The sequence below is a fragment of the Rhinolophus sinicus genome, chromosome 16, assembly GCF_057876585.1.
Source record: "Rhinolophus sinicus isolate RSI-liver-muscle chromosome 16, RSI-T2T, whole genome shotgun sequence".
NCBI lineage: Eukaryota > Metazoa > Chordata > Mammalia > Chiroptera > Rhinolophidae > Rhinolophus > Rhinolophus sinicus.
In genome coordinates, this window is record NC_142516.1 from 170,696,775 (window position 1) to 170,709,899 (window position 13,125).

General features: G+C 34.1%; 1 long non-coding RNA gene across 2 annotated transcripts; it reads right to left on the reverse strand.

The window, feature by feature from the left end:
• Positions 1 to 327: 327 nt before the first annotated feature.
• LOC109458358 (uncharacterized) lies at positions 328 to 12,600 on the reverse strand. Of its 2 annotated transcripts, XR_016019221.1 has the most exons (4): positions 12,403 to 12,600; positions 9,260 to 9,416; positions 4,096 to 4,221; positions 328 to 3,940 (listed from the first exon to the last, which is right to left on the reverse strand). It is a non-coding gene; the product is annotated as an uncharacterized LOC109458358 (long non-coding RNA). The 2 variants fall into 2 exon arrangements; XR_016019220.1 differs by lacking the exons at positions 328 to 3,940; positions 4,096 to 4,221 and adding an exon at positions 8,574 to 8,682 and having other exon boundaries at positions 12,403 to 12,599.
• Positions 12,601 to 13,125: the final 525 nt, after the last annotated feature.

Here is a 13,125-nt window from a genome sequence, read left to right on the forward strand (position 1 = left end):
TAACTAGCCAATAAATGGAGGATAATTTATTTCAAAAGCTTGAATAATGAAAAAAAGTATTATGAGACACAGGGGCAGACTGGTTTTAAAGGATTTTTTACTTGTTAAGAGGAAAGAGCTAGAGTTTTAATGTAAGAAAATTTAGGAAATAACGATGAATCCGAAATTCTAATTAAAGCAAAAGGGCACTTTAGCCAATACCCAGAAAGTAGAATTAACTTCAGAAAGAAAAGGAGATGACTTCTTACTGAGATAAAGCAGATGAAATACTTTCATGGAAACCTTTGAAACTACAACATATTACTGAATAACATTATAGAGGTCATATCTGTATCCCACAATGTAAATTTTTTTCATACAAAATTTATTTTTAGCTTTTTACATAAAAGAGGTAGTCCATATTTATCTCCTGCAGAATGGATGTCTATAGTCATGCAATGGAAATCAGAGTTTCTCTAAAAGTAGTGATTTTTATATTTATGGTATATTGGGAGCTTGTTAAAAATATAAACTTTCTAAAAACCAAAGTTTAAGCACCATCACCTTTAGTGTATAGCAAATCACTAATGCTTAGTTTACAGGAATTTTCCAAGCCAGTTTTACTTGAAAGCTATTCAGATAAACTGATTGAAAAAAATGGATTATGGCCAACTCATTAAAAAAAAAAAAAGGTACATTGTTTCACAGACAGGAGGCTCATAGACATATAGACATATAGGTGTATGCTCCCATGAAACACTATTAGCATGTCAAAAGGTTTTCCCTAAAATAGAATGTATTTCTTATTATTTTTTCAAAGATACTTTTGATTGTTTTTGTAAGATATCCTTTTGATAAAATGTTTGCAGTATTAAGACTATACAGTGATTTATTGTTTGACATATGCCAGTATACCCTTTGTTTCCTTCCATCCTCTAATTTTCTTATCTATTGTGAAAACCTCACATATGTATCACTGACGTATGATGGCATATAACATTGTCTCTCCTAGGGTTATACTTTAGATTTTTACTTTTTTTTTGGTCAAACTAATGGCAAACAGAAATAGATGAGGGTAGGATGGAGGGATTATTTGAATATTTACCCTGCTGCAGTAGCCTAAATTCCCCCCAAATGATGGTCACTTCTAAGTTATGTGTTAATTGCTTTTCAAACAACTTTCTTGTGAGATACTAGTATATCCTAAGCCCTACAGAAGGCATGAGAAGCAAAGAAGAATATGATATCTAGCCTGGACTTAAGAACCTATGTATATAGATCTCAAGGGGAGAATTGATACCTTACACCGAAGAATTTTGAAATAATACCACATTCAAAATCAGGAGAATTAGGCTGTCTCATTGTCATGGATAATTTTATTATCTTAGTATTTATTCTGTACTTCTCATTTAGCAACATAATAAATTATAATAGTAATTGACTTTATTGGTGCTACTAGAATTTGGAGGTATAGCCATTGTTGTTTAAAAAACAATATTTGAGTTGAAAAGTCAATTTTTTCTAAAATAACTATATTTAGTCAATTTAATCTATTTCTAAGAAACATCATGACTTAAAAGCTAGGCAAACAAATGAGTTTTTTGGAATATGTATTACTTTGTATTACATTTGAGTGATAGAATTATTCTATAAGTACGCACCTTATTAAATATCATTTTATATAAACCCGAAAGGAAAAAAATTGACATGAAAAGGGTTCAGTTGCATTAATGCATCTTAACTTAATGCATTTTAACTGTGATTATAAAGGTCATGTATATATTTTTATTATAAATAGCAGAATGCCTTAGGGACTTCTATTGTCTTTCTTCGAGGGTTTTTATATTTTTTTAACTTGATTAATAGCATAATGAAATAATAAATAATTATACATGAAGTATTTATTAATGTCATTAATATTTAAAACCTTTTCCAAAACACCAAGATATCCTACAAATTACACAATAAAGAATTTATTTTTTCAATATTGTTTTCCATGAAATTAAAGTGAAATATTAATTATTAGTGCAAATGATTTTAGTCAAATGACTCATAATATACTTATCAATTTGATTGTTGTGTTCAGAAGATTATTCTTTACCCAGGAATTTTATCAGTAGGTGATCTTCCAGATTGATAAATCCATCCTTTTAATCAATACTTTGTCCTTGGAAAATGTGTTCGTTTGCTATTCCCATTGTTTCCTTGGCAGATTGACAACTTACTATCTACCTGGCTTATACTATACAGAATCGATAAGTAGTAATATGTATTTCAAAAAATATGTAGTACCAGAAAATAAATATATATAATTTAGTATTGCATGATGACATTGAGTGAAATTCAATGTAGTACTGTCTAAATAATTATAATTATTTACTATAAATACATGCAAATATGCATAAATACATGTTTCAGACCTTCATATTTATGACAATATAAATAATACAATACACATGCAACTATTGTCAATAATAATCACCTTGGGTATTCTGAATGTATTAAAAGCCAAAGAGGTGAATCAGATGTAGCTATACATTAATTTTTACCAAAGGAGACTTTCTATAAGACATTGCAGTTAAAATATTTTGATAAAATTTATATGTTTGAAGACAGACATTGCTGTAATGAAGACAGGTAAGGTGAAGCTTTTAAATGTTTTACATAGTTAGGTAAACAGATTCAGTATTTTAAATAAAAATATGAACACATTTAATGTATACTGCGTAGCTCTGTCTGGAAAGGGAAGATAATTTACAATACCTCTGTCTCTCTTTTTCTCACATATATGTGTGGGTGAGTATATGTATGTGCACTACAAGTGCATATGTATGTGCTACAAAAAGAGCTGATTCAAGTATCTTGGAAATACTGCTTACTTATTTTACTAGTCAGTGAACTTAAAAATATTGCGTTTATTTTAAAAGCTTGTAAGTTTTGTCTCAGACATTACTTAGCTCTTTGTCCTTCCCAATGATCGCTTATATCTAACAAGATCTTTTTAACAGTCCCCACCTTTCAACTTTCAAGAACAGAAGGTCATTTTCAGTAGACCTGTATTTTTCATCAAAACTGAGCTTTTATGATTTGAATGGAATTTTTGACTATTCTTGGCATTCATTTCAGCTGTATGAAGTAAGCAACTATTCAACAGAAAAGTAAGACAATAACATAAAAGAATATATGTCTCTGGCTTCAGGAAACATTGGTCTTTTTATCAATGCTGGTGACATTCTGGGCCTATTCCACAATGTTCCCCCAATACCTGTGTAAACAAAAGGAGATAGAGCACAAAGCCAGGACATTTTGCAGCAACTACCTCTCTCCAATAGACACTATTTTAGTAATCTAAATATACGCAGCTTCTTTTGGGATTTTTATTTCCTTTTCTTTTTATTACCACTATCTAGGCCTGGATTCCAAATATTTTATCATGTCCCTCCGCTACAATTAACTCTTGTCACAGCCATGGTACTGGAGGCCAAACACTTTTATCTGCTTCACTAATATTTCCCATGCCACTATTCAGGGACTTTATCATATCACTGAGAGTATAAAGGAGAACATTATTCCAATGTGACAGGTGGGGAAAATGAAGCTGAAATCATTACTTATTGCCTTCAGTTGACAAGCAGAACTCAAAATCTCAGGTGTTCATTTCCAATCTGTGAAATTCAGTGGGCCAATGAAATGGTTATTTTGCTTGTCTTTTGTTTTTGTACTTTTCCCCCCAAGTAGCTATTTTAAACAGTCTCAAAGTTCACATCTGACATGCTGGAATAGAGGTCTTTAAAATATTTGTTTCACTTCATGAAACTCCAGCTATCTTCTTTGAATGGAAATGTATCTTGAGGAAGGCAGCGCTCCTGAACCATAATAACTCATTGAGTCAAAGGCTTTTCGTCACTACCCACCAGTATTTACTCCACTTTATGTCAAATACTCTCCTGGTGAGAAAATTCTGAAAAGTAAAAACCAAAACAAAACAAAAATCTTAAGATTATGATCTGCCACTCTTCTTTTTTATTTCTTTTTTTTTCTAATTAAAATTTACTGGGATGACAATGATTAGTAAAGTTATATGAGTTTCAGATATACAATTCTGTAATACATCACCTATCTATCACATGGTGTGGTCACCACTCAGAGTCAGTTCTTCTTCCATCACCATATATTTGATCCCGTTTACCCTCATCTGCCATTCTTCTGTATGAAACATGTAACACAGGTGGCTGTGGAGCTCTAGGAAAGAAAACCCTGAGTCATTTCTAAAGATACAACAATATTTGTTATATTACTGTTTTAAAATACTTCCTCCTAATCTGTTCAGTAAAATGGCATGGGAGGACATTCGTAAGAATTTATCATATAACAGACAAACAAACAAACAAACAAACAAAAAGAAGATAAATTGTCAACCGGTATTGATCATTGTAATCAACATCAGTATTTACATTGAGAAAGATACCATAACACTATAATTATAATATACTGTGCTCTTCTTTAGGGGTAGGATTGCTAACCACCAATGCTGTAGTTTAGTCTTTTTAAAACTGTCTTATTAACGCTTTGGTTGAGGGTGAATTAATATAGAATCTACAGGAGCAAGAGAGGTCCACTCTAGTGGGGGCATATGGCCTTATATAAAAGGACAAAAAATACATGAAGGGAAGTTTAAGCACTTCTTGACTAACCTTATCCTTCATGACATTGGACTAATATAAGCACCTTCAACAATAGTATGTAATGTTACGTGGGAAGCCAGTTGTGGGTAGGGAAGACACATCTCTGTATTGAACTATGTTTTATGCACTATAAATGTCAGGTGGTACATACAGAGTAGTTGGCCGAACCGAACAGTGTTCTTACTATTGTCCACTTGGCAAAGATAAGTATTTCTCAAGGACTTTGAGGCACATGTGTCGTACATGAGGTTAATGATGAGGCTGAGACTTGAAATGTAGTAACCCATAGCATATTTTATATGCTTTAAGAAAACTAGACCATCTGCCTTCTTAATAAACATTTCATTATACACGAGCCCTCACTTAACATCATGGATAGGCAACTTTAAGCTAAAGGGCATATAATGAAACCTATTTTACCATAGGCTATTGATATAAATGAGAGTTAATTTCCTAAAGCATATTTCTGGTCCCCAAAACATCACCAAATGCTTCTAATATTAAACATTGAAATTAATGTGAACTATATATACATTTAAGAAAGATTAATAAAAACAAGTAAGATCCTTATTTTCCAACTTGTTTATTGTATTTCAGGGTCACAGATGGCCAGTCTCTCCCATCATACCAGGGCACAAGGTGGACAGGACGCCCTTTCATCACAGACACACTGACACTCACCCACATTTGCTCAGACTGGGACAGTTTAGACATGCCAGTTCACCTCAGGTGCACATCTTTGGCATGTGGGAGGGAACTGGAGAAAATCCACACAAACATGGGAAGAATGTGCAAACTCCACTCAGAGAGTGGCCCTGGCAAGGAATGTTTTTTGTGTGTGTGTTTTTTTTTTTTTTTTTTCATGAAGGTTATAATAAAAAGACATTACTTGAAGAGCTGCTGTAGTAACTGATTTCAGTAAAAGTAGATCTGAAAAATTGCTCTCACCATTTGCTAGTGAGCCCAACAATGAAAGTTCTCCATGAGCTGAAAGGGTTACCTAGAGCATGCCATTATCCTCTAAATGAATTATGAGAGCATCCCTGGGACTTTGAGAAGGAAGGAAGGGGTGGGGGAAAGTGATTGGATAATGGACACTAAAGGGATTCACAAAAATGCCCTATAGATTTCTTCTCTTTATCCCTGATTGAGAAAACCAAGAGGTCATAAGAAAATGACTTGGTTGGATAGTTATACCTTTTCCATCTATGTTTAAGAAAGAATGAGTACGTACCGGACACAGATTTTACCTACATTGTCTCATAAATCATTGCCAAAATCCAATGAAATAATAAATTTTAATGACATTTTTAAAATGGGGAAACTGAGTTTTATAAAGTTTAAACATTGCTGCAAGAAAATAAGTAAAAAGTTGTGGACATGGTTTAAAGTCATATCTTTTTTTTTTTTTTTTTTTTTTTATTCAAAGAGATTCTCTTATCTTTGGGCAGATGTAATGGTGAGGCTGAATCACACAAAGGGATGGCCACTAGCCTATCCTTAATAGCCCAGGTGGAGCTTCTCTGTATGTCTTTGGTACCTGAGTGGAGGACAGCTTGAGTCCAGCTTCCGTCATAATTGTTTTCACAGTGAATGGAACACCAGGCATGCAGCAATAGTGTTTACATTCAATAGAAACAGTGATCTTTTCTCAAGTAATCCCTGTCTTGGATTTCAGAAATGATCTTAGATTCATAAGCTATATAAATAAATATAAATTTTCCCAGCATTATTACAATTGTTAAGAGTTAAAATTAGAAGCCTATTATTTTTTCAACATTTCTGTGATGTTAATATATTAATATCCAAAAATCAACTGTGATATTCTCATTGACATTTGTCTTTTTGTTTGTTCATTTCAACTTTTTTTCAGGTGTACAAAACAATGTAATAGTTAGACATTTATCATTTATATCCCTCACACAGTGATAACTCTCCTCCCCCATCTACTACCCCTCTGACATTTGTCTTTTAAATAAATATTTAATCTAGCTAGTAAGAATATAGATTTTCCCCCTTATAAATCAATAACAATTAATTTAAATGTAAATTAAAAAAATAATATGCTATCTGAGAAAAATAGTTCAGGTTCTGCATAGTTTTATAACATGACACAGAAAAACATATTTATGGACAGAGAAAATGGGTAGAAATAGCACGGTGAGGCTAGTAGCTGTGGCATGGATGACTTTGTATGTTAAACAGAAAGAACAGCGGGGAACACTGACAGTGAGAACAAGAGCAGTGAATTCATCCGAAAATAGGGATTTATTGATTGTCAAGGGAGTCTAAAGGCAGAATAAAGATGGCGACTACAATTGTCCCAGAGAGTCAAAGCTGTGAATAAGTCATTACCAATATGTGCTATGGCGGTAATAAAAGATGAACTAGTTTTTAAGCATTTTGACTCGGGTCAGCACCAAAACTCATTTTTAGAGCAAACAACATCAAAACAAAGCAAGGTAAAAGAAACACGTTAAGAGAAACTCATCACAGTTACTACTTGCATCAATTAGTGTTGTCCAGTGAAATAGAACACAAAGGATATATACATACATAACTAGATACAAATATATAACATATGTTATTAATATCAATTAATATTAATATCAATTGGCTAATATTAAGCAAATTAATCAATCAGTTAATATTATTATTTTGTATATATGCATATGCATATATTTATTTTAAATGATTTATTACAAGGGATGCTCTCACATAATTACAGAGGCTGAACGGTTCTGAGATCTGCTGGCAAACTAAAGACCTAGGAGAGCTGATGTGTGGTTCCACTCCAAAAGACCATAGACTTAAAACCCAGGCTGAACTGATGTTTCAGTTCAATTCCAAAGGCAAGAAGAATCTGATGTCCCAGCACAAAGGCAGTCAGGCAGGAGGAATTCCCTCTTACTCACAGGAGGAGCCGCATTTTTGTTTTATTCAGGCTTTCAGCTTATTGGGTGGAGCCCACCCGCATTAGGGAGAACAATCTGCTTTACTCAATCTACGAGTTTATATCTTAGTCTCATACAGAAATGTCCTCCCAGACACATCCAGAATAATGTCGATCTAAAGTCTGGGCACCCGATGGCCCACTCAAACTGACACATAAAATTAACCATCACACTACTATATATATCACCACCACATACTCATTCTGGGAAATTTGGATTCTCTTTCAAATTACACACACTCTAACACCATTGTATCAAATCTACCTCTACAATAATTATTAAATAGGCCTAATATTTCCATTCCCACTGCCTCTTCCCTACTTACAATCCCTGTAACCTCATTCTTCAGCTTTCCCAAAATGACTTGGTTTGAAATTTGTTTTCCTAAAATCCTACATTGCTACTAAAGCATTTTAGAAATTATATCATTGGAAAACATTTGAAAATATGTGTGAACATTAGTTGCATCATTGCTTGCATCTTGTAAAGTTCCCATCAGTGGTGGACTGGTTGTATACATTCTCATACACCGGTAAAGTAGAATAAATTAATTTCTCATTAGGAGAAAAACTGACAGACTGACATGGAAATACCAGCTAAGTAAAACAGAACAAAACAAAACAAAACAAAACAAAATAACAATGATCCCAAGAACTCACTGCAAGATAGAATTATAGAATCATCCCAGTTTGTTACAAAATGAAAGACATTGTTTGTGTGGTGTGTCATGCAGTCATGTACCACATAGTGACGTTTTGGTCAAGATAGACCACATATACCATGGTGGTCCCATAAAATTATAATGGGGCTGTAAACGTTCTATTGCCTAGTGACTGGTAGCTGTCAGACATAACATCAGAGCTCTGTGCATTACTCTTTTGTAGCCCAGTATATTACTCTTTCCTGCAGTTCTCACTTTATGGATACTAATGGGCGAGAAAGGCCTGGGGGCACTCACCTAGGCCTCAGTCAGCTTCCCACACACATCTCCTCTTTCTAAACCAGTGTAACAGCTGGACCAACTCTTGTGATTCTTTTTACAATTACAAGATGCCTTTTGGCAACTGTTAGGAAATTTGGAAGAAAAAAAGAGTTTATTACTTCCAGGCCCTAAGAGGTAGCATACAAGGCACACCAGAGGTCACACAGCAAAGTCAAAGGAGATTGAGAGAGAGAGAGGGAGAAAGAGAGAGAGAGAGAGAAAAAAACCGGAGTCCTAGGCTTCTGCTTTTGTAAGGCTTGAGAGTGGAGGCCTAGGGTTTCACAGTCTCATTTTTCATTGATGAATTTAAAAACATAAGAGCAGGAATTTAAATTGAAGGTGGAGAAAAAAAAAAATTGAAACAAAATATAACAACACAAGATCTAAAACAAGGAGCCGCAGTGGAAGGAGTTGGTCTGGCTCTTTATCGAGCCATGTAGCTGGCAATGTGTGATGGCCCTAGTAGATGCTGGATGCCTCTTTGAAATGGATGCCTGGTTAAAGTGGATGCCTGGACAACCAAAGTTTAAGTTGGGTACTTGCATTACAAAAAGAAAAGCCAAGTGTATTTGTGGTGATGCTGATGTGAACGCACCTGCAGCTGTGCAGCTGCCAGGGGTATAAAAGAATAACACATAGAATTACAGTAGTAGGCTTACCATCTAGGTTTGTGTAAGTGCACTCTGTGATGAAATTGCCCAAGATCACATTTCTCAAAATGCATCCCTTTGTCAACCAGCCCACGACTGTACATACAAAGTCTTGGCATGCCATTCAACTCAATTTTTCAACCTCCTCTTTTCTGCATCTGCATATCTGGAATACACATTACATTCTAGCCATTAGCCAAATACTTATCCTTTATTCCTTGTATATAACCTTTATTTTAAAAATTATCATTTTTTCCCACACTGATCCCTCATGTTTTATATTGCCACCCCAATTCTACCTTTTGAAATCCTACATATTTTTCAATGGTAAACATACATGTGGCTTCTTTGAAGTAGCTTTTCACTTTCCTGCAACAGGGTATCTCAAGTTTAGAAGCATTTTTATTTGGAGCCAGATAATTTGTTGTTGAGAATGCTGTCTTGCATGTGGTAGGTTGTTTACCAGCACCCCTGGCTTCTACCGTCTATATACCATAGTGACCCGCAGGTACAAAAACTAAGTATGTCCCCAAACATTGCCATATGTTTATTATGTAGGAGAGAGCATTTGTGTGCAAAATTGCCTCTGGCTGAGAACCATTGCCTCACATAGGAATTTATCTCATTACTTACACACTCCTGTGGCATTTTATTTGTGCTCTGTCTTGGCATGTATCGCGTTCATGTCACATTTTAGTTAGTTGCGCCTTTAATAGTTGCTCCTATTTTGTGTGGAACTAAGCTTAATGTACATTTGTTACTCAATATCGTATAAACAATATTTTTCACGTTGTGGGGGCATTGTTAATGACATATAATGGAATCCCAATGCCTATTCACTATGTTTAAAGATAAATTCAGATACATTAATAATAATGATGCAATTTGTTGTTGTTATAATTGAGTTATCTATTACTAGATGTGGGTTTGCAATATCAGGACTCTAGAGGCTATTTGATGTTCTCTCATGCTTGTATCTTTAATAAGCAGCCACCAGATGGATAGTGGTGTCATCATTTTGTGTTAAAAACGGCTCACTGTGTTATAGCATAGCTCATTAAAACAAAGATTAACATGTCTTCTGACTTGATTAATAACTCTATAACAAACACTCCTTTCTAAAACAAGTAGGGTATACATTAAAGATTAATTCTCAGGTTCAAAGTGGAATTCTAAGTAAATTCTTCTTTCTATATCTATTTCTATAGCTACAAAATATAATGAACATTAGGAGCAGGACTAAATACATAAAAACATAAAACAGATTTTGTTACTTCATATTTAATCCTTAATGCTACTTAATCTAACCTTTTTTTTTTTCTCCTATGTTAAAAATATATCAATTTTACATTGAATCTCTCTTGGTGGCAGATACCTTTTCATTGCATATATAAGGTTTTTCTCCTTTGACCATAAAAATAAGAACAAACTACACAGTAGAATAGCCTCTTGCAACTTACTCCTAAGTCACTCATTATGCTAAATATTGAAAATTATTTAATACATAAATTTTATCACTATTGTGTGCCTATTTTCTTAGAGGAGAAACAAATAATAAATTAGAATGTGGTGGAATTTTAGAGTCAGGCACACTGACAGCAGGGAAAGTAATAGTTTACAGTTGACAGGATGACATTGACAAAGGATGCAGGAGTTACAGTTCACTGTATTTATTAAGACAATAATAGGTTGATCACTTTAAATCATTAATTAAAAAAAATGCATGTATGTTTAACTATTTCCTGCATAAGAAAGCAGAAATATCTATGGTATGCTACAGAAATAATTCTACCTTAAGTAGGTTTGATTTTTTTAAAAGTACTTTAAAAATACTTTCAAATATTTTAAATATTTGAAAAATCCATCCAGGTGCATGCACTCCTTTCTCTATGTTCTCAACTAATATATCATGGCTAATCCTAAAATACTAAAAGTAACACAGAAGTGCCTAAATAGACTATCTTTGGCTAGCTGATTCAGTCTTATTTAGTGAAAATGGTACCACAGAGATGGATGTAATTACATTTGCAATTGAGTGAAGTAGCCCCGGTAATGGCATTGTCCTTTGTGGCACAGGAGGCGGTCCACCTCCTAAAGATCAAATGCCCAGGTGTCCACAATGACACCTCATGTCTGAAATTTTGCTTTCATGTGTCCTCAATGCAATTTTTTTTCTGTCTAGTCTGTTCTTTTTTTTTTTTTTTCTTTTTTTATTCCCACCTTAGGGCACCATACAGCTGCTGCTTTATCCAATATATTTAACTTTCTAAAATTAGGTTAATAATAGTCTACTAGGATTTTTTTTTTTTAAGTAGTCTTCCATGTCTGGACTCATCCCAAACATGTGCTAATATGCCCGATAGAAAATAATTGTGGCTACAAAGGACCATCTGCTGCTTTCATACGAAACTCCCCAAATATGGCTAGATATATGTAAGATATTCCCTCGTTTTGACAGAGCTATTTCTGTTAATGCCACAATCCTCCATGCCATCCAAGTTTTGTATCACCTTTATCTTTTCTTTAAGTCAAAATTGTTTTCCAATAATTAATTATACCCAATATTCTAACAACTTTCCTTTTTATGTCTTTCTCCCAATTATTCTTACCTAGGCCTTGCTTTTGAAATTCTTATGAATAGACATAGAAGAGCTTGAATGGACTGAGTGACTTTTTAAACTCCATATGACAGATTTATCTCCAAATACGTTTATGCAATCCAGACTAATAACTATAAAACGGTGGATTCTAACTTCCCATGGAATAAAATCAAAACAATAAAATCTGTTGTTCAAATCCTTTTCTAATCTGAACTTTACCAGGTTTTCTCTCAGTTGAAATAGTGAGCCAGAGGAGAATTGAGCCAGAGGCTCACCTAACATTTCTGTAAATTATATTCTTTTGCCTAATTTATTACAAGTCATTCTTGTGTATTTTTTAAAATAAATACCCTGAAGCATTCTCTTACACACTTTTGCAAGTTTTGAGTAAACTTATATTCACAAAACCATGCTGTATATTCTAAAATGATAACACACAAATTTCGTTAAAAGTAATAATAAGAGAGAGAAATAGGTTTTTCCAGTATCATTTTGTACTTTTCATAGATAATGTTCCACATTCAGAGAAACATATTTGTTGTATTCACTCACTTTCCACATTCTGTTACTTTGCACAAACCGTTCTGCCCACTCACTAATTTTCTGCTCCGGAGTCCTGCCTGGAGTGGCCTTCTCAATCCCTCTTGCTCTAAAATTTCAAGCCTAAAAGTGATCTCTTCTTCTCTGAATGCCTGTAACTTTCTGGCACTACAGGATGTTCCAGGCTTATCTTGTATTTTTCTTGCTCAAGGCCTGCAGTCAGCCATTTCTTTAATAGCCTTTGTTCCTCTTATCAGAAAATTATATTTAGAAACCAAATGCGGCCACCGAGTGGTGTGCTTAGTATTCTTGGGGTGTCATTTCTTCTAGGCCTCCCAGGAGACAGAGCTAGGTCATATTGTATATACATTAACGCATTTGTATGTATATTCATAAAGCTGTAATCATTTCCATGTCTATTCAGCTGTATGCGTATTAAGCTAAACTTGAGTTAGTTCGTATTTTTAAAAAGTACATCTAATAGGATGCACTTACTATAAGCCAGACTTCGGGCTTTTAATACATACGTTATATCATTTACTCCTCAAAACAACCCTGTCAGGTGGGTGCTAGTCTTATCCCTATTTTACAGACAATGAAAACAAAGGTTAAAAGGTTGATTTATACTAATGTAATTATTGTCTATGTCAGTTGAAGCTAACATGCCTGCAAATTGTAGTCAACTTACAGAAGGGCACACGTATAAGCCTGAAAGACAAGGGGAGAATTGAGCGC